This window comes from Dromaius novaehollandiae, chromosome 5 (genome assembly GCF_036370855.1).
Source record: "Dromaius novaehollandiae isolate bDroNov1 chromosome 5, bDroNov1.hap1, whole genome shotgun sequence".
Classification (NCBI taxonomy): domain Eukaryota; kingdom Metazoa; phylum Chordata; class Aves; order Casuariiformes; family Dromaiidae; genus Dromaius; species Dromaius novaehollandiae.
This window is the reverse complement of record NC_088102.1, coordinates 20,372,049-20,399,599: the sequence shown is the minus strand read 5'-3', so window position 1 is coordinate 20,399,599 and position 27,551 is coordinate 20,372,049. Positions and strand designations below refer to the sequence as shown.

Here is a 27,551-nt window from a genome sequence, read left to right as displayed (position 1 = left end):
TTATTCATTGCAATATACAGATAAGAGCACTATTTGCTCCTGTTCACTAACAGACCACAAACGCGGGGAGCCCGACTTCTGGACTACCCATGCACAGCTGAGGCACAGAGGTGTGACAAGCGAGGTAAGAGATTGTTTGAATTTTTCCTACTGCAACAAATTTTAGCCCATTGCATTCTATTTTTATTGATACCGGTTTTAGTATCTTCAGTGTCAGAAAGCCATTCATAACTTGGGTAACACGTAGCCTGAAGTACAGGGTATTTCTATATGACCTCAAGAGGCCAATTCTTGACTTTACACTGAAAAACTGAATATAAAATACATTTTTAAATGGTTCTATTTTAATGTGCAAAAGGGTTGAACTTCTATTTCTCTTAGTCTTATTATGACCTTCTGGTATTGTCCAGGATATGCTGCACAACTCTTCCCCATATACCAATCCTTTGCTGCATGCTAGAAACCCATTCCTGCAGCTTCTTACTGTACAATGACTCATTCTAGATTTCCTGATGGACTTCATAGATCTTTAGATAAGATGCTGAAATGGCAATTTGGACTATACAAAGGCTTCTCTAGGATGGTGGAACATGCAGGTCTAGTCAGTTTCCAGTTATGGTTCCACATGATAAAATCAGAATTTCTTACCCCACTTCTGTTGCCTCAGTTCTAGCTATTCAAGTAAAATTTTCAAAAGCTATTAAAAGCCAAGGTCCTTTTTCCATTCCAACTCAAGCATGTAAGATCTTAAAGCTCATTGAAAGCCACAGAAGTTCAGTCATTCATGCCACTTCTAAACAGACATGTATTTTTATTTCTATGTGGGCAGCTAGAAAGCTGCACATGCAAGGCAGGTAAAAATGCTTGCAAAAATAGTGCCACAAAAGATAAATAAATCCCCAGCAGCCATATTAAGACCAAAAAAATGTATAATCATAGAGCATTTAAATATGGAGACAATAGCATCTTCTTCCCATTTAGAGGAAAACCTTTACATTTCCCAGTAACCTCAATGTAAATTCAACTTAGAATGGCTCTGAGACGATCTAAAAATGAATTTGTGAACAGAATAATTGATAAGACTCTTGGGTCCTTATTTCTGTGCTCACATAATGGCAATTAAAGCTAAGCACCTTTGAACAGCCTCTAAACAAGTGCATGGAAATCTAGGAGAACCTCTGTGTGGAGATTATGCATTAACCTAATGGTCATAATCATGCTCAGAAAGTTTGCTCTTTCAAAGCTTGAAACAGAAATGTTAATATTCTGAGGCAAATAAAAAAAAAACCTTGAGCTATTGCAAAAGGCAAAATTTGAATCAAGTATATAATAGGTAATGAAACTTCAAAGCACCCATCACATACTGCAATTAAAATGCCCCAAACAGATTTTTGAATAGCGTTCTCTTTTCTAAGGAAACTTTTTTCCTCCAAGTAAATGGCTAAACTCAGGTGAGCATCAGATTATTACTTACTTCAGGAATAAGCATGGTCTTCAAGATTAGTCTCTGCTTTTGTCCGCATTGCGGTGAAAAGAGCACAGCATCCTAGACCACAGTGGCAATCAAAGCCAGATCCACCTTGTCTACTCTTGTTCTTTAAGAGCTCACAGCATCAATCCCCTTCTTGCAAATGCTTAAGTATGAGCAGTTAATGCAAAAGAATGAGTCATTGTACACAAGAGAGTAACAAAAGTCCATAGGAAAAAATCACCCCCTATTTCCAGACAATTAACTGGAAGTCTTCCATATTTTGGAAGAGAAGAGGATGTCTGTCTACAGGGCGATGCTACATGCGAGCCACAAATAGGAACAGGCTCCAACAATTTCTGCTCAGCTTGCCTAGAAAATAAAAAGAAGCTGTGTCTCTGGGGAAGGTGAAACTTCTAGCTATGGCTTACAACAAATCTGTAATCAGAAAGACAGCAGCAGATAATTTATTATCCAGATTTGACACTGTACCTGCAGCTCTTACTCTCTTCACCACCACTGCAGGTTACACAGTCCCCAATATTGTACCCTAAGTCAACATACACCAATGGACCCAGCTAGGTGAAATCACCCTGTTTCATTGCAGTCCAGAGAATTACACTCCCTGAGGACGGGAATCTTTGGGATTACCCAAATCTTTGGTGATTACCTTACCCTAACAATGGGAATGATTGTAACATGAAGACAAGTCTTGAGCACCAAGCTGATTAGTTGTATCATATCAACCTGCAAAAGACAGTAATGGATGTTCCTTTAAGTAATACACAAGGAAATCATAGTAGGGTAGATGGAAATGAGTGTTAATTTCATAATTAAATCAAACCACATCAAATAGAAACTGCATGGTATTCTTGACAAGTTACCTACATGACTCTAAAAGACTTTAGCAGTAACAGCTGAACTAGCTTGCAGTCTTATACCCAGACTACACGATTATGACACTCCTTATTTTCCATTTAACATAGGTTCAAAAATTGGCTCTTCTGTAGCATACATAGAACTAAAGAACTCGGGGGAAAAAAAAATCCCAAATGCCACATCATGTCTTTAATTTTCTTAGGAAAAATCAGCTTATTTCCAAATCACTTCACAGTCAGTAAACTCTCAGTATGATAATATCGATTTATCATCAGACAAGTTCTACTTTATCCCTTGTAGCCTGTCCAAAAATGTAACAAAATCAAGATGTTCTTGTTTTTTAAAGACTGAAATCTGAGTGTGACCATCTCCCTTCCTTCATTAGCAGAAGAATGCATGCGTGGGACATAGAATGAGAACAAAATAATGTCTCGATCTGGGGAAAAACAAAAAACAAAACCAGGAGCAACTGAGAGAACAAAAATTAGAGAACTGCATTCCTGTGGCCTGCCAGGGTGTCCTTCAGAACACCTCGTGCAGACGATTAGGACAACCTACTGCAGATAATCTCAATACCTCAAAAGTCATTGAGACCCTTTCAGGATTTTATCCCAGTCTCCGATAATTAACATCTTTTCTGCAGACGGCCTGACTTGAAGCAGCAGTTGCTACTCTATCTCCTCAAATGCTATTTCAGCTAGGGCAAAATTACACAAACAAATAAAGTACTTCACCAGGGCAAATCTGAAAGCAAAGCCTCCCACTGACAGGCACAGCACTGCAAAGAGTGACACCAGGACACTCGTTCCTGAACAGTTTTAGGATGACAGCAGGTTTAGGTTTCCAAGCAACCCCAACAGTTAACAAACATGCTCACTTCTGCTTCTGCTGAGGAGAATGACAGTTTGTGACTGATCTCAGCATCTTGCCTGGACATACACAGATTTTCAAAGACTTATGCTCCTGCATGACCTACACACTTCTGGAAATCTCATCCCTTACCCTGGATCTGAAGAACCACTGAAGCCCAACCCAGAGCATGCCGCCTGCCTCACCAGCATGTACATGCCTCCAGCTTGCGGCAGTTTTCACAAGGAAGGGTGAATCTTGCAGAGATAACACTCCACAGACACACAGAACATCTGGATTTTGCTCCAGATGTGCCACAGACTGCTAGCTGAAATTCAGCCACTTGGAGCTTCAGTTCTGCTTCTGCCGAATACAGGCAATCGCTTCATCATCAGTAAGAAATCTTATAGAGGTCAGGAAAACAAACGTTTTCCTAACCTTCTTCCTATCCTACAGGTAATTATGTCAATGTTTTGCTCATGAAAACAACAACAGCAACAAAATTCATCAGGTGTAAATGAGCAAAGCTCATTATGTCCGTGGATATACTATGTCTACGGATATACACCAGCTGAGGAGCTGATATAAGCATATGCTTAAATCTCAGAAGGGAGAGAGCTAGACCAAAACAGAACTGGAGGAGAAGCTGTTCTCTTTCTGAAATGGCACTGTGTAGGAAGAAAATGCTTTTTGCTGTGTTAAAACATCTCAACATTCTTCATTCCTGTTTTTCTTACACTTTCAAAACAAGACTTCCATACAGAATGGTGGAAGCAGAACTTAATGTATTAAAATACAAATAGCTTTCACCTCAGGAGCAAGAACAGATCAATATATGTACTGTGGAACTGAACTTGCAGAACTCTCTTGAACTCCTGCCTATGGGTAGGAGCAGTTTGCCAAAGAAAGGCTATTGAAGCCTTTTATAGCAATTTAAGCTACAGAAGGAGGTCCCTCTCTGCACGATAGTTATAGTCTGACATATCCAAGCACTCTGTAAGCCTGGGTGCTAAGCACCACTATTTATTATCAATTATTATTCTAATGAGTAACTCTTGGGCAGTGCCCAAGGGTAAGTGGAATTTCTGCCATGGGATGCCTGCAGCATTCCTCTTCTAAAAAAATGAGGCAATAAAATCAGCATACAAACACGTACCAAAGTCACACAGCCTACCTTATCCCAACTGTGCCATAACAGCTGACAGCATAAAAAAGCAGCCCTTCTAGTTGAGAGCAGCCTCCAAGGTATCCCTGGTTATTTGATGCACTAAGTAGAAGACCTTTGCGCAGCAGGCAGGCTCCGTTAAAGGCTATGTGAGTAGTGGCCAGCTTTCACCGAACCAGCCCACAGCGCACAGGGTGTGCTTCTGGAAGTGCATTTAGTGGATGAACCAATACTGCTCCCACCTTTGGTGAGATGTCTGGTGAAATTCGAGAGCATCTGTCTATGCAGCTGTAAACAGCACTAACTAGATACTAACTGAGCACTAACGAGGAGCTGAAGTGTCTCACCATGGTCTACACTGACAGCAACACCACTGTTTGGCCCTGGACTAACTAATATAATACTGGACAAGTGCATTTGGAGATTAATGGCCTGTAACTGCTTCGTTACTTTGTACTATACAGGTTCAAGTACACTAACGTCAGTAGAGAAATAGTTTGTTTTAATCCAGTGCAGATACTACAAGGATCCAATGAGCCTGGATATAAGAGGACAGGCTCTCAGAGTCACTTTACATCCCTAAGGTTTCAGCAGTGGCCACTTCTGGCCCCGGATGCCCATTTGGATGGGCCACGCACAGACGCACCTGCAGCTCCGGCAGAGCTCCACCGCCTGCCCTGCCCCACGGGACATCCCGGCTGGGGTAGGTTGCACATGCCGCTCTGCAGGACTGAGACTGAGCAGGAGCTTCAGGGGGCTCAAACCAGCAAATATATGTGAGAGCAGCCCATAGGTAACTCTGACTTACGCCAGGACCTGGACGGTGGCATCCGGAGAGCGGGCGGCTGCTGCCAACCTCCTAACTAATCCTCCATCTGCTCTGTGCTGGGCACACCTCAGTACCATAGAGAAGTAAATGTGGGCCAGCATTTTCTCTTGCTCTCGGTTGCCGCATTTAAACTGAAAGAGTTCACAGTTTAACAATTGCAGAAACAAAGCCTTCTCTCAGCTTTCCAAATCAGGGATGTTTCTGGGGGGCCAGGGATCTGATTACTGCTCAGCGGCCAGTCTCACAGGAGCATGTGCACTCACCTCCAAATAACTAACAGTCTCCAGCTGAAGCTATGAGGCTGAAACGCTGCAGCCTTAAGCAGTACTCTTCAAATCTGGATTCCTACACATATGCTCATACATAGTCCTCAGCTCTGCCTGATTTAGGGTTAGCTGATTATTTAGCTGCTTTATCCTGGAGGAAAAAAAAAATCCAGATAATCTAGAGATTAAACTGGAACCACTCTTTCTGAGAAATTGCTTTTTGGAATGCATAGTGAAGAGAAAAATGTATGTAACTTGTCCAGCTCCTAGGGGAAAGATAAATATCCCCGTTGTCCTTAGAAGATTTAATAAAAGTGCTAAGTACATTGGCAGCCACGTGATCCTGATCCCCCTATGAATCCCTCGGCCTTTCTCACCCCAAACCGCTCCAGACGTGGAAGGAGCCTTGGACAGATGTGTGCTGTAGGTATCAGCCCCCTAAAACATTGCTACGGAGCAAACTGGAGCAAAAGTATGATACCGCGGATCAAAGGGAGACATAGATGGTGAAAGGGCAGCTGTGAGAGCGATCAGGTAACCGACAAAATCCAACCGTTTTTGCTTTGTAGCCTCCTCAGTCAACAAGGCTTAAATAAAGTACAGCCAAGACAGAGCACACTGTCCAAAAGGGAGACGCTGCCAGCGAAACACCCGCTGCCCCCCCACGAACAACTGACCTCCGAGCAGGTACACAGCAACCGCAGTCCCTGCTCCCAAAACTGCTCCAAGCTGCCCCACGCCCCCCAAACGCAGCCGTGCAACTCTCCAGTGCGAGAGCAGCTCCGTCTAGCCAGAAAAAAGGAAAGGGAGACCAAAACAAAACCCTGAGCGCATTAGTCATTGTTAACTGTTCTTTCCAGAAACATAATATTCAGGGCATTTCACATATTTCCTGGACAGGAGATGTCTTGGGGGCTTTTAAAATTGGATGATTAGTAATATATAGATCCCCATAGCTAAGATCAGCAAGAAATTCTTTCAAACATACATATATACACATTAAAACTTGAGTATTTTACCTTTCCCCAAAAAGGCAACCGCTGCTGTCAAGCACACCCATCTATTACTGCCACGTGCTCTTTTTAAGAACAGCTAATCAGAAAAGCATACAGAGGCATTTAATCAGGTCTTTTTTTTTTTAAATGACCTAATGTTTTGGTTTGCAACTGCTGCCAACTCACGCTGGGTGGAAATTTAGTACTGTCAGCATTTAATTATTATTTTATCACAGATTTCTTTACCTTCCTACAGTGAAGAAATAGCTAGAAAAAACTGCAGCAATGAACAGTTTCTTAAGCTATTCAACAGCATCCTCATTATTTAGCTGTACTGGAAGTTACCATTTTAGGACGCATAATGCCTCATGCTGCAATCCCCTGCTAGGGCAGATGCTCCCAAGTTTACACCTCTGCAGCCACCTCTGCCAGCAGGACAGTGTCAGAGGCAGAGCCAGGAGGGACTACAAACACCTTTCCCCAGCAGCTGGCCAGGCTGTGACACAGCTCACTGCAATATGGGCCAAAAGAGCAAAATGGGGAGCACCTGGGTTTTGCTCTACCCTGGGCCATCAGCAACAAATTAGATTGGTTCTTTTTATCAGTTTAAAACCTGGTTTGATAATTCCCTCCCCACCCCCCATCTGAATCAAATAAACTCATTTTGCAACCTGTAACAGCCCATGGGGAAAATGTGTGTGTTGATCTGCTGCAGACTGCAAGACAGGTTTATTTTATTCACACAGCGGGGAAAAAAAATTCGAAGCCAGGCTTTTAGAAGAAGTCCACGTGCTGGTCTGTTGCTCACGGTAAACTCACAGCACCGGGTGAATGCCCCATTTCCCGTGTGCTAGAGCCAGGCTGCGGGCATGAAGGGTTCATGTCCACAAGCCTAGCGGTAGTCTGCTCCCGGGTTTCTTAGGAAAAGGAAGATTTAGGGTGGAGGGGAAAGGCCCTGTTCAGCCCTCCCAAAAAGCAATTGCTCTGACGTGGCACCGGCAGACCTCGGCTGACGGCTGAAGGGGACCAACACGGCCCAGCGCTCCCGACAGCTTGAGTTACGCAGCGCGGGATGGGCTGCGAGGCTGCAAGTGGATAACTTTATCTTCTAGAGTGCAGGGAGCACCATCAGCCACATGCTTATTAAAACAAGTATTAGTCTGCGATAGCAATCTAAGATAGCACTAAGAGGTGTGTCACCCAAAGAAACACAAGTAGAAGAAAAAAGATGCTGTTGCATCTTTTGCTGTTGCATGCTGGACCTGTGTCCATAGAAAGCACTTTAGCAGAGGATCCGCTATGCAGATGACTCCTTCCTTGAGAAATACAAGTACCCTGGTTGTACACTCTGCACACAGTGATACTCTTTTCATTTAAAAGAAAAACACGGGCAGACACAGAAGAATGGGGGTTAGGAACAGCGAGGTGGCAAATTTTATTTCTCTGTTGGCGGCGTAGTACTATCTTGCCAGTTGGCTATAAAGAAGCATTGCTTCCCTGTACATGCAAAAGAGATGGTGGATGTGGGGTTTAATAACCAGATGGTCAATATAAATAGAACCTAAGTGTGGCAGATAAGCAAATAATTATTTTATCTGCTTAATATTAACTTTTCTCATAGTGCACTTTACATACTTCTTTACAAGTCACGTTCCTGGCTGTAACGTGGAGTGAAGGGCATATGTTTAAGAAGCCACATATAATTCCAGTTTTCCAGAGTAAAAGAGAGGGAAATAGCTTTGGTCACTGGGAGTATTTGAATGTCATTTTGTTAGGCTGTGCATTGCATTCGACAGAGCTAGCAAAGGAAATGAGAAGTGATAACTGATAGTGCCATGATTAGATCAGCCACCTTGGGAAAGGTGCTGAAGCAGAGATATTTCACTAAAATAAGGAGAAACCTGGGAATAGATTTCTGGCAAGTGATCGCAAAGTAGATATGGCCAGAATTAGAAATGGATTTTGCAGGCCGATAAAACATAATAGATAGAAGGTAGCTCAAAATGATATATCATGAGCTCCTATAGAGTGACTATAAAGTTTGTTCTCAGTTATTTAACATACAGAGATCCTAGAAATACTTAACTTCAAAATTCGCTTGCTGTGTTATTAACTTTAATGTGCAGAAATAAAACAATGTTGCATTAAAGCTTTCTAGTAAAAAAGGAAGCTGTCTTCTCCCCAGCTGTCCAACTCTGACTTCAGTGGAGTTACATCACTTTATACCACAAGATAAAAGTGGCATAGGAATCTCATTTGAGGCTTCTGACTGACAAAGATAAATGAAAATGTATGTTTCATTATTTTATCTTGAAGAAAGTTGCTTTAATAATGAAGGATAACTCTTTGCGGGGTAATTAATGCATTGTAATAAACTCATTACATGCACTTCTGTAATCTAACCATGTTTCCTTCTTCTACAGCTCACAGACAAAGCAGTTCTTCAGGCTGCTATTTAGGCATTTTAGAGGCAGAGGGTTAGCTTTATTATCTGTTAAAACAGGCATCAACCATTCTGCTGTCCACATCTGTCTGTCTGTCTCCTCCTTAATAACTTTTGCCAATTAAATTTAAATTTAAAGACAACTAGGTTCTTGCAAATTCTGTAAAGCAAGGTGGCCAAGAGAGAGACCTGATTAATATGCTAACTAGGGGAAACGCTGCTACCTGAGTTCACAGTTATTAGACGCAGGAGTTAATCACCACAAATGTTAATCACCACAGAAAGGCGTAGACAACCCTGCTCCATGACCTCCAGTAGTCACACACCGCAAGATCAGTCTATGGGCTTAAGGGTCTACAAGTCAATAAAGGCCAGTACCTGAGTACAGAGGTCTGAATTTTGTTCTCCATTCCTAGTTTGAGTGGTTGGCTGAATTGTTGAATTTTGCCCAGACAAGTAATGGATTGAAGGCTGTTCACAACAAGATATAGATTTCACAGTTACAGCAAAATAAATCTATGTTGCAGCGTATATGTTTATACAAAGAGCTCTTTTCACTGGCTGGCTCCAAACAGCCTTACGTGCATCATTCCCACCGGCACAGTGGGAACTACTCACTCAAATCACCCTGCATATCAACGAAGAAGGCACTTGAGAGAGCAGGAACGTATGGGGAGGAGCAAAATATTAATGCCATTTACCTGCCCCTATAATACAAAAGAATAATAATTATTATCACTACTACTGTATCAGTGACAGCAAGAGATTCATAAAATCGGATGTAACTGTCACTGCATCCCGTGGGAGTTTCACATGAATACATGAAGGTGGACTTACTTAAACACGAACCATCTACCATGAACCAATACTAAGCTATTCGCTCAGGCAAAATTTTCAGTGAAACCAGTTAAGACAAGCAGAGTCAGAAGATTTTGGCATGACAAGGGACAAGCTTCACATTTTGCCAACATTTCATGTCCCACCTATGTGCCCGCGCTGGCACCAGAAGAAATGGCTGGCTAGATTTCTCAGAGTGCCACACTGCTTGCTTTAACACTTCTACAAGTCAAGCCATTTCCAGAGGTAGCAGGCTACCCTTTGGCAGCCCTTGCTGAAAATCCTGTCCCGTGAGTTTGGAAACAACAGCTTAATTCACCAGCTCTAGCACCTAAGAGTCTCCATCAAAATAATGTTTAAAAATAAAATAAAACAAGCCCTTCCTGACAGCACATGGGCTGAATCCTACTGCCTTTGTTGCTGTTGTTGTTGTGTTTGAGCATAAGGTGGGAAGGCAGTAGCTGTCTATATAAATCAACACGCATGTGGTTTCCTAACCATTCATTCAGGTGCTGAAAGTATTTTTGACAGGAAGAAATCTGCTGAACATAAGCAGTCCAGAAGCAGCTGCTCGAGTAATGCCAACAGTTTTGTGTGGACCCTCTGAATTTCCCCAGTGTTCACATGTTATTAGCAGGCTACAGGAACATTATATATAAAGAGTGTGAAATACGGAAGCACGACTAATAATCATCTTGGCGTAGAGACTTACATACAGGAGTGATTTTTGCTCCAAATGCTGTATTTAAGCTCTAGGTTTTTAGGGTCAGAAAGAAAATCTTTTTTTTCCACATCATGCCTATGCCTATATGCGGGGGTGCTTGGGATCCTGGCTGTTCTGTGGTCCCAGGTCTCACCCCCATACAATTAGTAGTAACTACTAACCTAGCAAGACCAGACTCAAATTCAGAATGAAAATTACCGGGAGGAAAAAAAACTGTTCCATATTTCAAAACGATTCCTAAACTGCCCATGTCACACCATGAACAGGCATCCTCATTTGGGTGGGAAGTGAATTACACAAAAGAGAAAGAAGAAGGAAGTCTGGTTTGAATAAACCAAGCGCAAACAGCACAGTGAGCAGGCAGAGTTCACTGGCTTGGATTATTACAGGCTAATGGAAAAAAAGCAACTGGGCAAGACTGATATTATTATTATCATCACTATAGTAATGGCTATACCTACAGCCCCTTGATGAAAGATAACACCAGTAAGAAAGCCTTTCCTAGGAGCACCATGGAATTATCCCCTTGAGGAAGGGGCTTATAAAATTGTGTCTGGCCCTTTTCTCATTCATAACATCTCTTTAACACTTTTGAACAACTCTCTCCAACTTGTGGACACAAAACTGCTAAGAAGTCTGATCCTACAGTTACAGTCTTTAATTAATGTTGGTGATTTTTGAGTGGTCTCGTTATCAGCCCATTAGGAACGAGAGCAAGTCCACTTACCTAGCTCTCGCAGACCCTTAACATCCTGGTGCAGTAACAGGGCTGCACAGGACCACAAGCAGACGTGAGCCTTGCAGCTCTGCAACTGTTTGTTGACAACTATTGACAGATGGTAACTACTACTTTCTGGAACTAATCCACATGAGTGACCTATAAGTGAAAGGCTTTACATCCCATTAGCGTGCCTCAGAGCCATCCAGATCTCACTTTGCTTTCCCCAGGAGTGATCTTTAAACTATTTTAGCTTCAAAATACTCAGCTTTTCTCTCAAAATCTGTTTTGTTAGAAGTCTCCAGATACTCCAGCAAGTGTTATCTTCTGACTGCCTATATATAAAGGATTTTCTCTGCCTAATTAAAAGATTCAAAACACTGAGAGAGCCCAAGAAGAGATAAGTGTCACAATTTAGCACTGTAGCTGCCAGTTGTGCTTGCCCTACGTGGCTTAAGAGGTTTGAAGGGTCTGTTGTACAAAGCGGGCTCTCTGTCTCTCCTGCAAGGAACAATTCATTCCACAACGCTGGCAGCGTTCAGGAGCCTCGAGAAAGAAGCGGTCAGTAGAGTGCCTTCATTGCTGAGTTAAATCAAGCCCATGCTTAGCTCTGCCTCTAATTCACCTTCCATCCATACATATAATACTTTCACCAAAGTCATATAGTGCATAGACTGAATGTGGTTCTGCCTTCATTCAAGCTACTAACCTATCCACTTTGCAGCGAGGACACAGCTAAATCGCTCAAGCCCTGACAGTCCTTCAATGCTCCTAAGTGCCCAGAGGGAGAGGAGCTCCCGTGGAAGACGTGTTACTGCTGCAGAGACCCATGGAGCAGTTCCCAAAGTCCTGGTGATCTGTGCAGGAAGAGCAGCACCAGGAGAACAGGGTACCTCAGATACGGCTTTACAGTCGCTGCTACAACTGACAGTGGCACAAGCCAGGAAAGCACCCAACCAGCCACCAGGGTTATCCTTCCCGTTTTAGTAGGCAACCTCAGTCTGCTGGATTTAGAAAATTTTTAGAGTCAGAAAATGTGATGACAACAAAACATGATTTTGACAGAAACAAGCAAGCAAGCAACTGCTACCATTCCACTAGGAAAGCCAAGTATTTTCTGTTTCTAAAAAACATTGGCTTTCTAATCTAGGCTATTTCTGAGGTACTGAACAGGAAGACCACCAGAGGCATGAACTGAAAACAGGAATGTCACCACGCATCAGTAATGGCACCCTGGATTATGAAAACTGAAAGGATTTTTAAAATGCACTTTACTTTTCACTTCTGATGCCGTTTATTTATTTATTTTTCTTATCTTGGTACCATTAAGTCAGTAACATTTCTAGTCAGGCTATTTCAGGTCTTTGTACAGTGGCTCAATACTGTAAATGGGTTGCAGTTGCTCCATTAAAAAGGTCTATGTGTGAACAAGGACAACCACTCTGACACACATTTAGTTGCTACTTATTACTCATTTTTTTCAGTCTGCTTTTTCTTCCTCCTCAAAGAAAGTTACTTCATGATAAAATACGGTCAGAACTCCTGTTCAGTCACAAAGAAAACTCAAGCTGCGTAGTCTTTCCCAGACCTTCCTCACTAAAATCCTTGACCCTGCTCAAGTCAAAGGTTCACAAACCAAAAAGGAATGAGTCATCTACTCTGCCCCCCTAGAGTTTACAAGTGGTCAAATATCACCCTGTTCATCCTGCACAGGGCATAACAACTTGGGTATGGCAAATTCCCCATCTGACGTCGTAGTTTATTCCAGCAAACCACTCCCGCTGTTAAACTGTGCCTGATTTCCTATTTGAAGTCATCTGCTCAGCTTCAGTTTCCAGCCATGTGCTCTCATTATGCCTTTCCCTGAAAGATTCCCATTAGTGGAAGTACCCTGTCCCTGTGAAGATACCAGTATGCTGTAACCAAGTCATCTCCCCTTCTTCTTTCTGCGGAGTTACAGAAATTAAGCTCTCTGAGACTCTCACTACCAGGCATTTTCTCCAGCCCTTTAATAGCGGTCATGATTTTTTCCTCATCCTTTCCAAAATTTCATCATCCTTTTATAAATAGCCTATACAATCCAGGATTGATCTCCCTACCACCATAGGCAGACACTGCATTTCTATCTTCTCTTCTTGTATACAAAGATCTGAGCTGAAGCTCTGCTCTTCACAGCGCTGCCCTGGGAGCCTGTTAGACTGCTCATCCGCTGTGACACCAATTCCTTTCCAGAACTAGTGCTCCCCAGTGCTGACGCGGAGAGGCAGGATTTGTCTCCATGCTTCCTAAGCAGACCCTCTGCTTAGCATGCAAACAAGGCTCCTGCTTAGCACCAGTCAGTAGCAAGGCGGATGATGGAAAGTGGACTGAGATCCACTACACTAATTTTGGAGTAAGCCTTCAAATGACTATCTGACAATAATGAGCTGCACCCAACAGCAAGCCAGGTTGGCTGGAAAGTCACAGCCAAAAGGCTCTGTATCCCATTAAGTCACATATAACATTGGCACATTTAATAAAAACCCTCTGACTTCCCTGCACCTGTTTGAGTTTCCTCAGCAATAATCTGAGTTCAAATTCTTCTAACCCAGCGCTGGCCATTTCCAGTCACACAGCTGACAGCTAAAAAGGCAGACAAACAGGTGCCCCCATCAGCACCAGCGTCACTCCTAAGGCATCTGGCAGGTTCTCGTACTCAGCAGAGAGAAACGGGCAAACTGCACCACAATATGTTACCGTAATGCCTCCCCCAGGATCCCAAGTGCAACGGGCACAAGGTGGAACTGAATTTCACCACTGTAAATCAGGGCTAAGGCCACCGAGGCCAAAGGAATTTAATTTGGGAAAGTGCGATCAGAATTAGGCCCAAAAAAGCCATCTTCGAGTTTTGAACTCACATGCTGAAATTACATAAAAGATGTATTGGCCCTGTGCAGATAGCCAGAAAGCTTTCTGCAAAGAATGAACTAATTTCCAGAGTAATGAATTAAACAAAAGAAAGTTCAGATTTGAAAGCAAATTGAAGACGGACAAAATAGAGACACAGTGAAAGCATTTTCAGTTACAAAAATACTACAAATAAATCAATCTAATCTTGATAATACAGGGGAGTCCCAAGGCACATCTAGACCTCAAGAGCACTCTGAAGCCACCACTTCACTTCCATGGAAAAATGACATGCAGAGCGCTCTGCACAGGAACAGTCACAGCAGCATCACACAGCATAAATTAGTGATGCTGCTGTAACCATCCCCAGGACATTGAAGTCTGCTGCGCTATTACATTAGACTACTTTACAACAACAGAAGACAGAAAAAAAATTATACAGAACAGTTAAGCTGCAGTTTATTTATAGCTCAGCTTTTCGAAATTTACTAATTGTAGTAGAGATTATTCATGGCTGATGCCTCTAAACAAGTCAATGTCATTCCCTTTCTCTTATAAACTTTAAATAATATTAGGTAAGTTTGATATTTTCCCCTGCCGTGGCTTTGTAAGACACTATCTTCTAGCCCTCCTTGTCCTGGTCTAGCTCTTCCTCTGTATCTCCATGTCCTCCCCCCCCAGTTCCAGCTGCGGCCTTGACTGTCTCTTTTTCCTCTCCTCATCCCATGGATGATCATCTTCCCTCACACACCAACAGTTAACGTGCCAACAAGAAACGTACTTTTCTATCCCTGACTCTCCCTCTCCAGCCAAACCCAACCCATCTCTCAGCCTGCCTTGCTGACATCTCTTTGCCTGCCATTTTGTCATCAAATCCAACTCGATATAGCTGCAGTGAACCGTCTGATCTTTCCTACCAAACCTCTTCACTTTCCCAATCTCTACCCCTTCTGAACAAACTGCCACCCTCCCTGCTGCTCCAGCCTATAACCTCTTTCGTTTCCTCCACCCTTCTCATCTTTACTGTTTTTATGATACCTCTGGACAGACCTTCAGCTGCTGTAAATCAGTGTAACTCCACTAACTGCAATAGGATTATACAAATTTATAAAAGATGAGGTTCTGCTCTGATGCTTCTAAAAGCAAATATATTCTATCTGACAAGCAAAAACTCTCAGCCAGATCCCTCAACATCTTCTGTATTTATTACTGTGATCTCCTATTCTCTGGTCTTCCAACAGCCACACTCTTTTCAGTATACATACAACCTCTCGAAATTCTTCCTTGACCTTTAGTTCTCCATTGCCCACAACTCAGAAGTTTCCATTCAACTCTGCAGCCTCTTGTACCTAGCCACTGCCCATTTTCCAGCGGTTTGGCTTCTTGTGTGTTCTGAATATACCTGCCACAACTTGGTGCACTAACAGCATTTAATTAGCAATAATAAATCATGCACTAATTCAGAGATTTACCTTACACCAAAAAAAAGGAAGGATAATCACCATGGAAGTTCAACACCTGACTTCAGATTGGGACACAACTAGAAAGAACCTGTTTAACACAATACGGGCATGCACCAAAATATGTACTTCATTTTCCAGATTATGTGAAGTGTAAAGAGCTATTTGCACAATCCTAATTAATATCAAGTATGATGCTGCCCTCCTGAAGGTGCTTGAAAGTTTTATGAGCATTTTAACAGCAGTACGAACCTCTGCTTAAGCCAAACAGGCCTCAGCAGTGTAAAATAATGCAAATGGTATCACAGTAATGCCCTGTGTCTTCATGTCCCTAGACCACACCATTAAGGTTTGTAATGACCAGAGGCTTGACACTTCATGGCTCCAGCCTAACCAATATGGCTATCTTTGTATATATGTTTCCGTTTTGTAAAAAAAACCTGCATCTTTTGTTTAATGTAATATCTACTAGATAAAGAGAAAAGCTATTTCGAAAAAGCAGAATATTGCCAGCATTCAGGGCTTTCCATATCTGGACAGATGTGAGAGTATAGGGGCAAGATCAGGTCCTGAATGAATGCAGGGAAGAGTTTGCCATATGCACAATGCCAGAATGATTAAATGTTAATGAAGTGAAAGTATATTAGTGAATTATTAAAATTTTGTTCCTCTCTGCAAAGCACAGAGTGAGAAAAACCCAGTCACGATAATGATAAAAATAGGATCAAAACATGTGGATCCCTTCTCCACCTCCAACAGAAAAGCCTTACAAAATTCAGTGTTAAAATTAACATATTAATTGGGTAGCTTCTACAAACGATCTACTGTGAAACCCAGATCAAAACAACTCGGACTTTGGGGTAAAATGAGATTTAATCCAGCCCTGGGTCAGAATCTCGGCTAGCTCCCGTCTTTGATAACCTCTCACAACCTCTGTAGCACCTCTGCCTTCCCACGGCGAGCCCGGCCAGCGGCCAAATTCCCAGCGAGGAGATGGGACTGCGGGGAGGAGCGCGGAGCGAGGCTCTGCGAGGCCGGGGCAGCCCGCGAAGTCTGCTGGGTCGGAAGCCGAGGAAAGGTCGGCCTCTCCGCGAAGCCGGCGAGCAAAACCGACGCGCAGGTCGGCACCGGGGCGTGACAGTGCCGGGGGGAGCGCGGCGAGCCCCGCGCGGCAGGCGGGGGCAGCGGCTGTGGCGGGGCAGGCCCATGTCCGCCCGGGAACGGAGCTGCAAAGAGCAACCACCCACCCCGGGCGGTATCGGAAGCAGTTTCCCACAGCGCTGCCACTCGGCGAGGCGCTTTCCCGAATCCAGCTTGGACTGCCCCGTACGCAAAGCCCCCGCGTTAGGAAGTCTGCTATATTCTCCTTGCAAGGAAAATAAGTGTGCCCAGAGGCTGCGGTGAGCCGTACCAGCACGCACGCGGCAGGGGAGCACCGTGCAACCAGGCTCCAACACGGGACACCAGCGCTCGGCCCCGACACACCGCGTTCACACCGCGGTGGTGGGCAAACGGGCCTGGGCCAAAACCATCACCGGCCTTGGATAACACAGGTCCTATTTTCAGTACAGAGTAAAAACATCCAGGCCTGGAAAGTTCACTCTATCAACTAATTCCTGCTAATGCTGGAAAAAACAACGGTATCAAGCAGCTAGATGGATCTTTCCATTCGGTGGCACCCAGGAACCCAAATCACAGGCCACAGCCCTGCTGTCTGAAGGCCCTGCAACGCATGGAGAGACGGTCCCTAGCAGAGGTTACAGTATTAGACCAGCGACAGAGAAGCGAAAGGGAAGAGCGACAAGCCACCGTTCAGCATAACAGGCAGGAGTTGTGTCTCCAGCAGACTTAGTCTGTCCCGCTTTTGCAGACACTACAGAAATGGCAGTGAGTTTTAGGCAGGGTTTTGCAAGAGCATATGTAACACATTATTTTTTTCCCCATATCTTCTAGGAACTCCTCTGAAGGATGAAGGACAGAATAAAAGACATTCTGATTGTGTGAAAATCTCAAAGGAAAGTTTGGAGACTGGGTCTAATCCGTAGTGGCTGTATACAATTTGACAGGAAATGACAGCAAGCTTTGGAGGGCTGCTAGACACGAGAGGAGCAGGGAAGACGCTAGGGCAGTGATCTTCTCCACAGCACACCAAATGGTGCAAGGCTGCATTCGTCAAGGTCGGACAGAAGGACATTGCTGTTGTGAGATGCTGAGAGCTGACAAGCTTCATTACTTGGGTTCCTTCCTGAGAGAAACCAAAGTACCACATTAGTAAGTAATATACAGACGCAGCTTGTATGTACCACTTTTCACCAGCAGACCCAAAGTGCTATGGATGTACTTTCCATCCCTGTAGCCCTTCCTGGTGCCACCCACGTCCAAAGGCGGAGGATGAGGTGGCTGTCCCCAGCCATGCTGCGTGCCTGTTCCTGCCATGGGAATCCCAGGGCCACGCACATCACACGCTTCGTGAGATAACTTGGAAAAAAACCCAAAAAAGCTGTTATTGTTTCTTATTTACACAGCACCAGAGGTGCGAACAGCCCCACCGCAGCCAAGGGGATTGCTCACAGCTCTGTGGCACCAACCTCTCGCAGAAGTGGGCCTTGTGCTCCGAAAGAAGGGTAGAGAGGAGATGGCAGCAAGCCGTGTCCAGGCTGTCCCCGCACGCAGCAGTGTCCTGGTCACGGCAGGGGAGGGAGAGCCGGGAGCATGAAGGGAAAGCCCACTAAGCGAGCGGCGGTCAGTGGCTGGGCACGTGCGAGACATGAGCCAACACAACTGTAATCACATTCAAGTTGTGCGTCCAGCCTGGGAGAGAGTCCTCCATTCCTCACACCCCTCATGGCCAGGGCCACCTCCAGAGCAGGGCTGTCCCACTGCCCGATCCGCATCTGAGAGGTGGATAACCAGGCTACAGGGACAGCCTCATTTTGCCACCAACTATAAAACAAACCTAGATGTAAACCTCAGGCTAGAAAGATAACTTTAATTAAGATAAAGTAAAAGCCACAAAGCTGATGGAGGCTTCTGAAGCGCTGCAATGAAGATAAGGAGGATTTGAGTTGCCCTGATTTTTGACATCTGAACTTCAGACACCTTAAATGGAGTATGATTTTCAAAGCCTCATCACTTTCTGAAAACTGTCTTTCCTTCCAGAGCCTCATGCTGGTTTCCCAGAATCAGCTGATCACTTCTGAAAAAAATGTGCTCATAATTTTTACATTTAGATTGAATGCTATTTTGTTGGATTCCTTTTTTTTTTATTATTATTATTCTTATTACAGCTTTGCTTTGGTTTGGCTCAGCCGTGAAAGAAGGTAACAAGCCAAATGTGGTTTCATCAGAAATATTTCAAAACTGTGGCCAAAGCTGTGCTGCGCTGTATTATGTCTGAAGTCATGAACTGGTAAATTCCAGTCCAGCCCAGGACAGTCCCCTTCTGCTCAGAGTTTAGCTTCTCGGTAGCCCTCAGCTTTGGCCATCTCCTCTGCCAGGAATGACTCCTAATACCAAGACATTTTCCATGCCAAAAATCACTACTTGAAGTTGCTTGGCATGCCAGATCATTTCTTACAAGTTTATGTAACTGTTCCATCTTCCTCCCCCCCGCCCCGAAACCCTCTACAAAAGTTCAGCTTAATGCCGTAAATACTCCTTTGTGAGCTGACATTTGAGAAATAATGTATATTTCCCTGAATATGTCTGCTTATTAGAAAATAATGACTTAAACCAAATGCTGTGCCTGACCACAGCCCTAGCTGCTAGACTGGACCTTCCTCCAAAGCCGTGTCTAAGCTCACTGGCCTCTAACCTGGCATCCCATAACGCCAGGCTTGGATGAAGACCAGCAAATGACTTGTGTTTTCTGGACCCACTGTCTATTTTTTCACCCCTCCATCCCCATCCCCCAAATACATATGTACTGTACTGGTACATCAGTGTTAAAACACTGATGAAAGGGAAATGCATTTTCAAGGCTTTAATTCATTAGCAATTGGCAGTTAAGGAGCAATTAATTTGACTCCCAACTTTGCTCCTAATTTGCCTTGTAACTTCGGGCACTCCGTGTCAAATGTTATGTTTCAGTTTCCTGTGCTCGTACAAATTTTGTGGATATTAAAAAATGAATTTCTGTAAACTGATTTATGATCCATGATGAAAGACAGTTTAGAAGTGTAAGGAGTGTTCCTATTAGTAAAATAACTGGTGCATTTTTGATCTTTCTAAGGGAAAAAAAACTATTTCAGTATCCACTCTGAATATTTAAACCATTAATTAGGCTCAGAAGGTATAAACTGCAAATTGCAGAGTTTTGAAAATGTGGCCCAGAGAAGGTTTTTTTTTTTTAACGGCAAAAAAACGGCTGGACAACACACGCATTTTACTTCTTGAGGCATATTGCATTTCACTTGGGAATGACTGACGTAATAAAGCTTTTTGCAAACTAGAACAACTGGAGATGAATACAGCAATCCGGACACCGAGGACCACGAAGGGTAAATCCAGAAAGCACCTAAATCCAGTTCATTTCCTTCACTTTGTAAAAACAAGTAACCGACACACTTCCTGCCCCGAACCTTCCTGCAGATAAGGGTGCTCCCGGCCACAGGAAGCGTCGCTGCTGGAAGCCAGCGGGCTCAGCCCCACCGTCCCACGGAGCCCAACGCGGGCAGCAGCCACGGGGCCGCGCGGCCCGGGTAGCGCCCCGCGCTCCGAGGCTCCTCCGGCCCGCTGATTTTAAGATTCTTTCCAACTGTTCTGCCCACAACCAGATTTCCAAAGCAGGCCTGGGGGGGTTAGATGCCGAGAGTCCAGCGTGCCGGAGGAGAGGGTCTGCTCCGAGGTGCTGAGCTCCTCCGCCTCAGCACCCCGCAGCAGCGAGCTCTCCAGCTCGAAGACCACCACCCACCGGTCCGCTTAAAAAATAGCAATGCAAGGAGCAAAATATGCAAGCAAAGAGAGAACAAAGGTCAAACTCGTCATTAATAAGGTTTCCAACTGATGATTTATACAGTGGGTGAAGCACTCAAGTACTCTACTCAGTTTGGTTACTGCAAAATGAAGATTAAAGGGAGCACCAAAATGAAATGTTTCGGGGAAAATGCAGTGAATACTCAGAGACATCTCTCCATCAAACACATCTGAAATCAACAGCTGCTACCCAAGAAAACAAGCACAAACATTAAAACCTTTCTTGTGATTTTGCTGTGAAATACTTCTCTTCTGCTCTAAAAGCAAAACAGCTCTCCCCCTTCACACACAGTAAACTTTCAATAGCCCAGCAAAGTAAAATTTCAATCTTCTCATGCTACATTCATCAGTAATGAAGTATATTTTATTCTCATATCTGTTTCTGTCCTCAGATAGCATTCTATAACCAAACAGCAATTTCAATAAAAACAAACACATGGGATTTCCCAGTAGACACTTGTCTCCTGTGTTTTTGCAGGTGAAGCAGAGCTGTGAAATGGCCTTAATGTTCAAATAATTACATTTTAATATATTTTTCTAATGAGGAGTAACGAAAGGAGGCAAAATGAATCCCAGCTTTATCTCAAGTCCCTGGATTTACACTAAAGGAAATTTGGCCTGGTCACCTGATTAATATAACAGTCACCCCAAGACTCCCCCCCCCCCCCCCTTTTTCCATTTGCAGCCTTTCCTCCCCGTATGGGCCTGAATCCCCGCGGCGGCAGCAGCCCCGGCCTCTTGCTGCAGGCCTCGCCGAGGCCGGGCTCCCAGCAAAGCGGGGGCACCCGGTCCCCGCCAGGCAAGCAGGTTGCTCGCTCCGTGTTAACTCTTCGCTCAGTGGAAAGTATGAAACAAAATACACACGTGAAATGAGGGAGGCGGTGCAGTTTTTATTGTAAAATGACCTTGATTTGACAGGCATATTCTCGGGTTTCAACAGATGCTGTGGGAAAGGCAACAGAAGCCAGCATGTTCTGCAGGCATTTCTGATGATATGCAGACTTTCTTTTTTTTTTTTTTTAAATAAATGGGAAGGGGGGGGAAGTCTTCTCAGTTTCCATGACAACAATGTCTCCACTTGTCTGTTATTAGATACCATCCGCTTCCTGTGTCTAAATTTTTAAACCAATCAGAAAAGTGTTTATAGATTTTACAGCTCCTGGGACAGTCCCTGTTTTACAAGAGCTACTTTACCGACACGTAACGCCTCGGCGGGCGGCGGAGGCCCTGTGCTTTCAGCCGCAGCCCGACCCCGCTGCACGCTGTTTACCGGCTGCTGGACGGGGCGCGCCGCCGCGCACGGGGCTCCGGCCGCCCGCGGCAGCTGCGCGGGTCCCTCGGCACCGCGCAAACCCACCCCAGTGCGGGCTCGCTCGTGCCGCCCCCGAGGGACCCCCGGGAGCCCCCGGGGAAGGCACGGCCTCACCCGGCCCCAGCGCCGGCGCTGCCGTCAAACGCCGGCGGCTGCAATTAAAGTTTCGGTAAACCGGCTTATAGGAGCAACCGTGCCGTAGCTGTACAAACAGGTTTTTACAGACATATTTTGGCTGTATAAATAATAACTGACCACAGCCTAACCAGCAGATTAATGAGGAAGAATTCTTTTCCAGGGTGCAGCGATACATACGTGTGTTTTGGAGAGATCAACTCGAGTCCAAATAAGTTGAAAGTCAACACTAAAGAAAAGCAGGCGCAAGGGAACTAAGGGAAAACCGGAAAATACCTCCCTCGGCAGCTCTCACAGACCAGCCCCAAGGCAGCGGGCGATGCTCTTTAAGCGGGGGGGGGGGGCCGTGCGCGGCCCTGCGGGGCGGACGCGGCTCCTTCCCGGGCCGCGAACCAGCGACTCGCCGCAGCCAGAGGCGCCGCGGGGCCACCGAGCCCCGGCCGAGCCCCCGCGCTGCGCTCCGCGGGGATCCGCCCGCGCCGCGCCCCGAGCAGCGCCCCGCGGCCGCCGGGGGGAAACACCCCCCCCCCAAAAAAAAAAATAAATAAATAAAGCCGCCCTTCTGCGCCGCGGGAAAAAAGCGGGGGCAGTTGCGGCCGCCTGCGGCCAGGCTGCTCGCCCCGCAGACGGCCGCTTTCCTCCCCAACTCGGAAAGGCAGAAAGCGAGAGGCGGCAGCCGAGCCAGCGCGGCTCCGCAGCTGCGGGCACCGTCTGAAATCCAGCGGCGGCGGCGACCCGCGGAGGGCGGCGCAACCCGCTGCCAGACCCAGCGAGGACCGAGCAGCACCGCGAGGCCCTCGGACGCTTCTGCCGCCCGTCCCGGACTCCCTCTGCGCGCACCACCGGCGCCCGGACCCCCGGCACGGCACGGAGCGGCGCGGCTGCCCCCGACGCGGCGCAGGACGGGCGGGCACCGGCCCCGCGCCCCGCGGGTCCGGCCTGCCCCGCTCTGCCCTGCCCGCGCCCGCCGGGGGCAGGCGGGCACCCGGGACGGCCGTGCCCCGCACGCACACACGCACGAGCACACACACACACCGGCACGCACAGGCACACGCACACACGAACACACGCACAGGCACACGCACACACGAACACACGCACAGGCACACACACTCACAGACGCGCACGCACATGCACGCACACACACAAACACACGCGCATGCACGCACACTCTTGCACGTTCACGCACACATTCACACGCACTCACGCACACGCACACGCACACTCTCACACTCATGCACACTCTCACATGCGCACTCACGCACACGCACACTCATGCACACGCACACTCTCACACTCATGCACACTCTCACATGCGCACTCACGCACACGCACACGCACACTCACATGCACACGCACACTCTCACACTCATGCACACGCACACACTCTCTGTCCCTCGCACACGCGCGCCGCGGCCGCCCGCGATGACACCGCGAAAGGCGCCGCCGCAGCCTCCGGCCGGACGCGCCGCCGTTACCTTCTCGCCGCCGCCGTTTGCTCCCGCTGCCTCCGGCGCCGCCGCCGCCCCCGCGGGGGCGGTGCAGCCCGCGCCCGCCGCCGCCGCAGCCCGCGCCGCCCCGCCGGGCCCTAGCGCCGCCCGCCCGCGCTGCCGGGGCGCCGCGGTGTCGCCGGGCTGCGGGGCCGAGCGAGAAGGGGCCGAGCGGGCGCGGGCGGCTGCGGCGGGGGCTGTCGCTGCCCCCGGCCCGGCCCCGCCGCCGCCCAGCCCCGCAGGCTTTGCGCCAGCCGCGCACCGCGCCGCGCACGGGGCTCCCGGAGCGGGCTGAGGGCACCGTCCCTTCCCGGGAGAGCAGACAAAGGAGCAGTCAGGGTGGTGCTCGGAGGATCGGGGGGCAGCGGGAGGTCTTCCGTGGCAGCAGCTATGTTTTGGGAAATAGGAATGTTTCTGGGACCGGGAGGAAGGTAGCAGCAATAAGGGTGCCCCAGCAGGAGCGGCAGCTCTGCCCCCGAGGCCGCCGGGCTGGAGAGCCGTGGGAGCAGCCGGGCCTCCGAGCGGACGGGCGCCCTTCCCACCACCGAGGAGGGTTACAACACCTTGCGCTTGAGTTTTGATGGTTGGCAAATGGGTGAAAGAGATACAGCGTGCCTCACAGACCCCCGTGGGGCTCAGCGGGTCTCGTGCGGACGCTGCGGTCTCCCCTGGCCGGTGCAGAGCGAGCTCCAGCGGTGCCAGTCCGGATCTCGGGAAGGGGCCCGCTCCGAGCTCCCTGAGCTTCTTACACAAAATGGCCTTTGGTGTTTTAATTTCCCACCTCTTTTTTTTCTTAATTCCCAGTTCCTTTTGCACTGCTGTCTCAGCCAGCGCACGCTAGCTCCTGAAGCCTGCCTTCTCTACGTGCCCTTGGTGCCCTCCTTGACCATCACGTTGCCACGAGGAGCGTCCTCTGCATCAGTGAAGCTCAGTCCCCGGATCCCGGCCTTCTCGCCCCATCGCTGCGGTGCCCCAGCCACCCCTTCCCCTCCATCCCTGCTTCCTCCCCTCACCTCCCTCTGGCACCGGCCCGGCTCACCGGTGGGACGTGCAGGCCAGGAGGCACGTGGGACGGGACACGCAGAGAGCAGGGGACGGGACACGCAGAGAGCAGGGAAACGAAGTGGGGCCGGGGAAGAAATGAGCTGCGGCGAAGCAGAGAGGCGTCATTCTCCACGACCGCTCTCCCAACCGCCCTGCGCTGCAAAGCCGCGCAAGCCATTCGAGTGGTATTTACGGAAAGCAGCCCCTTTGTGGCATTTTTCATCCCTGGACTACAAAAGAACGGCAAGGCTGGTTGCCGCAGAAAGAGGGCATGGGACGCGCAGCGGGTAAGTGCGCCGCCGGCAGCCGCACAGCGAGTCAGCGGCAGGCCCGGGAGCCGTCCTCGTGCCCGCCCCACGCTCCCCCACCGCGGCACGCTCGCGCTCTCGAAGCCTGGCTCTGCTTAAGCCGTTACGATTTTCCATCCCAAAAACACAGGATTTTCCATAATCAGAAGCCAGAGCTCGTTACCAGCAGGAGGTGATGGTGAGCGATGTGCGTTGGGTGTACGGCTTCAGATGGTGCTTAGTAATTCCCTGAAACCTAAGGGGAAAAGATGGAGCAGGGCCTGCGTGAAGCTCCCGTAGGCCCATGGTCGTGAGTTTGTGGACGCAGGGAAGGTCCCCGGTCGCAGAGGGCAGCAAACAAGCTCGCAGTCGTACATGTGTCAGCCGGTAGTGCAGAACGACGCCCGCTCAGCTCCAGCGGTAGCTCTGTCCTGCAAATAACCCCCAAACGCCTTTGCTTAGGCCCTGCTTATCTAGGACCTGCCTGTTAATGTGTAAAAACACTCTTCAAAGGAGCAAAAAATTAGATTTTGCACGCTACTGAAATTGTATAAAGCAATATTTTCCACAGCTGTAATTTCCGTCCAGCCTCTTCGCCTCTCCGCTGTACCTTCCCTCTTGACCCCGTGCCCTGGACCCGTTCGTCCACTTGCCCGTCCTTCCCGATTCCCCTCGTGCCTCGTCTCCACGCCGCTCGCCTGCCCGACCGCTGCCGCCAGCACCTGCGGCTTTGCCCTGCCCCAGCCCCTCGTCCCTCCCATCCCTGCGCTGCCCCAGCCCCTGGCTCTGCGCCTCTGCATTCCCCGGTTCCTTCGCCCATCTCTCTGTCAGGCGTCTGCCCAAGTAAATCCCAGCCCTGGCTCGCTACCTGCTCCTTTCAGTAAAAGTGGCTGTTGCCCTGCTGTGCTTATTTCTGTGGTCCCCTCGCCATACCCACGTGTCTCCTAGTGCAGCAAGGCCCAAACCTCAGGCTTGCCGTTACCTGCAGTAGCTGTTTTGGGAACAGTTGCCTGTCCAAGACAGCTAGAAAAATGTCAGCTTCGAAAAGGTCCTCATGCTGCCCACACCTGAATTCAAGAGAAATCCAGAATTCAGCCTTTGTTCCCAAGAAGAATTTATTGCTTTTTAGTGAGAAACCGTGTTTGGCAGCTTGCAGCAAAGCGGGCGAGAGCAAGTGTCGGGCTGCGCTGCGATCCCGGCTGTGCGTGCAAAGGCAGGCAAGAGCTCGGAGGATGCTGGAGGTGTCGGCACTACCAGACACCCAAGGAAGTGTCAAGCCTGTAACGGGCATTTAATTATTCATTGTAAATTTACCTTTCTTCAGCCAACCCTATAGAGTGACAACTCCAGGGACGTGTGATTGCTGTAATGAATATAGAAAAATGCCTGGTTTTATTCCTGTGGCTTTATTTTGCCACAGTGTGAGAATGCCTGGTTTGGGATAGGATGAGACTATTTTTTTCCCCAAAGGGTGCATCTTTTTCTCAACACAGTCTGGACAACAGGCAGGACGAGGACTGGGTCCTGCCTTCCTTTTTTCCTGCCTACCGAAACTCCACTATTCTGCTGTATGGTGCTACCAACCCCAGACCCAACATGCTTTGGTGCAACAGTGGCACAAAGAAATCCAGATTCTCTACCAGCATATTGCAGCCTTCAGAGGTCAAAAATTTATGAAAAGCAGCAAGTCTGACTTTTGATGAAAAGGTTTGAAAAAAAGGAATATTTTTCTATGTTTATATCAAATACAGCTTTACTGGTAGAGGGGAATGGAAACATTGTTCCTCTGTCCATTTTTTCTTGCTCTCTAAGGCTGGATTTTGAAAAGCCAGCTTGGCTCCAAGGAGCAGCTTGGTCCCTTCATACGTAAAAATTGTTGGCATGAAACTTGTTTCTCCCAGCCCCCACAGTTGTCCTAGCTATATCCCTGGGCACTGAGCTTCTGCGCAGATGGCCGTGACCTCCTGTTGATTCCCCGACTCTCACCTCTCCGAGGGATGCGCAGGCTCGGTTTATTTCCAAGTGAATATAAAACCCTGGAGTTTCCCGAGCAAAGTTGAAAACTCTCCTTTTATAGGTGGTTCTGGTGACACGAAGACAGAGGCACTTGCTTCCCACAGGATTCGTGTGTGAGAGGCACAGATCCTTCCTTGAGGTCCACTGAAAATTCATTACCGATTTTTCTGCAATACGCCCAAGACTACAGCATGCGAAATCAGCACTGCTTATCAAATGCCTAACGGTGCCTAACGGTGCCATTCCGGCAGAGCATGGGCAAAACCAGACAGGCCTCAAAGAGGCCCAGCCCTGACATCCTTTTTCAGGCTTATTTCTCAGCCCAGATAGGCAGCCACCGCTCTGGTGGCCACTGGAAATACTCTTGAAGTAGAAACACCTGATTCAGCTTTGGTGGAACCACTCCAAGAGAAGGCGAGCATTTGGGCTCAGCTATCACTGCAGCTAGAGCTGGGGACCCCAGGCACCATTTCACTAACATCTATACAGTTACAACATCTATAAATTTCTTTTAAAGCATACAGCTGTATGTCTGCAAGGTCTTGGGTCTCAGTGAAGGGCAGAGCCCTGGCCCCGTTCAGGGAATCCCTGAATCACATAATCATCGTAGCCTCTGCGGGTGCTGATTACTCTTTGCAGGTCGCTTCATACTGATGTGATAAAGCAGGCGTTTTCCTGTAGGTACCCATTAACTCTAAGCCAGCTAATATTCCTAAGGAAATCAGTAGTAGCATTTCTTTGTCCTTTGATCAGGTCATCTGAATTACGCTGTGC

General features: G+C 47.4%; 1 protein-coding gene across 3 annotated transcripts in view; it reads right to left on the bottom strand.

The window, feature by feature from the left end:
* FOXN3 (forkhead box N3) overlaps positions 1-23,497 on the bottom strand; it is a 222,166-nt gene extending 198,669 nt beyond the window's left edge. For all 3 annotated transcript variants that reach the window (XM_064512204.1, XM_064512205.1, XM_064512206.1), the window contains exon 1: positions 23,419-23,497. The gene's annotated coding sequence lies outside the window, so the exon portion shown is untranslated. The remainder of the gene's footprint in view (positions 1-23,418) is intronic.
* Positions 23,498-27,551: the final 4,054 nt, after the last annotated feature.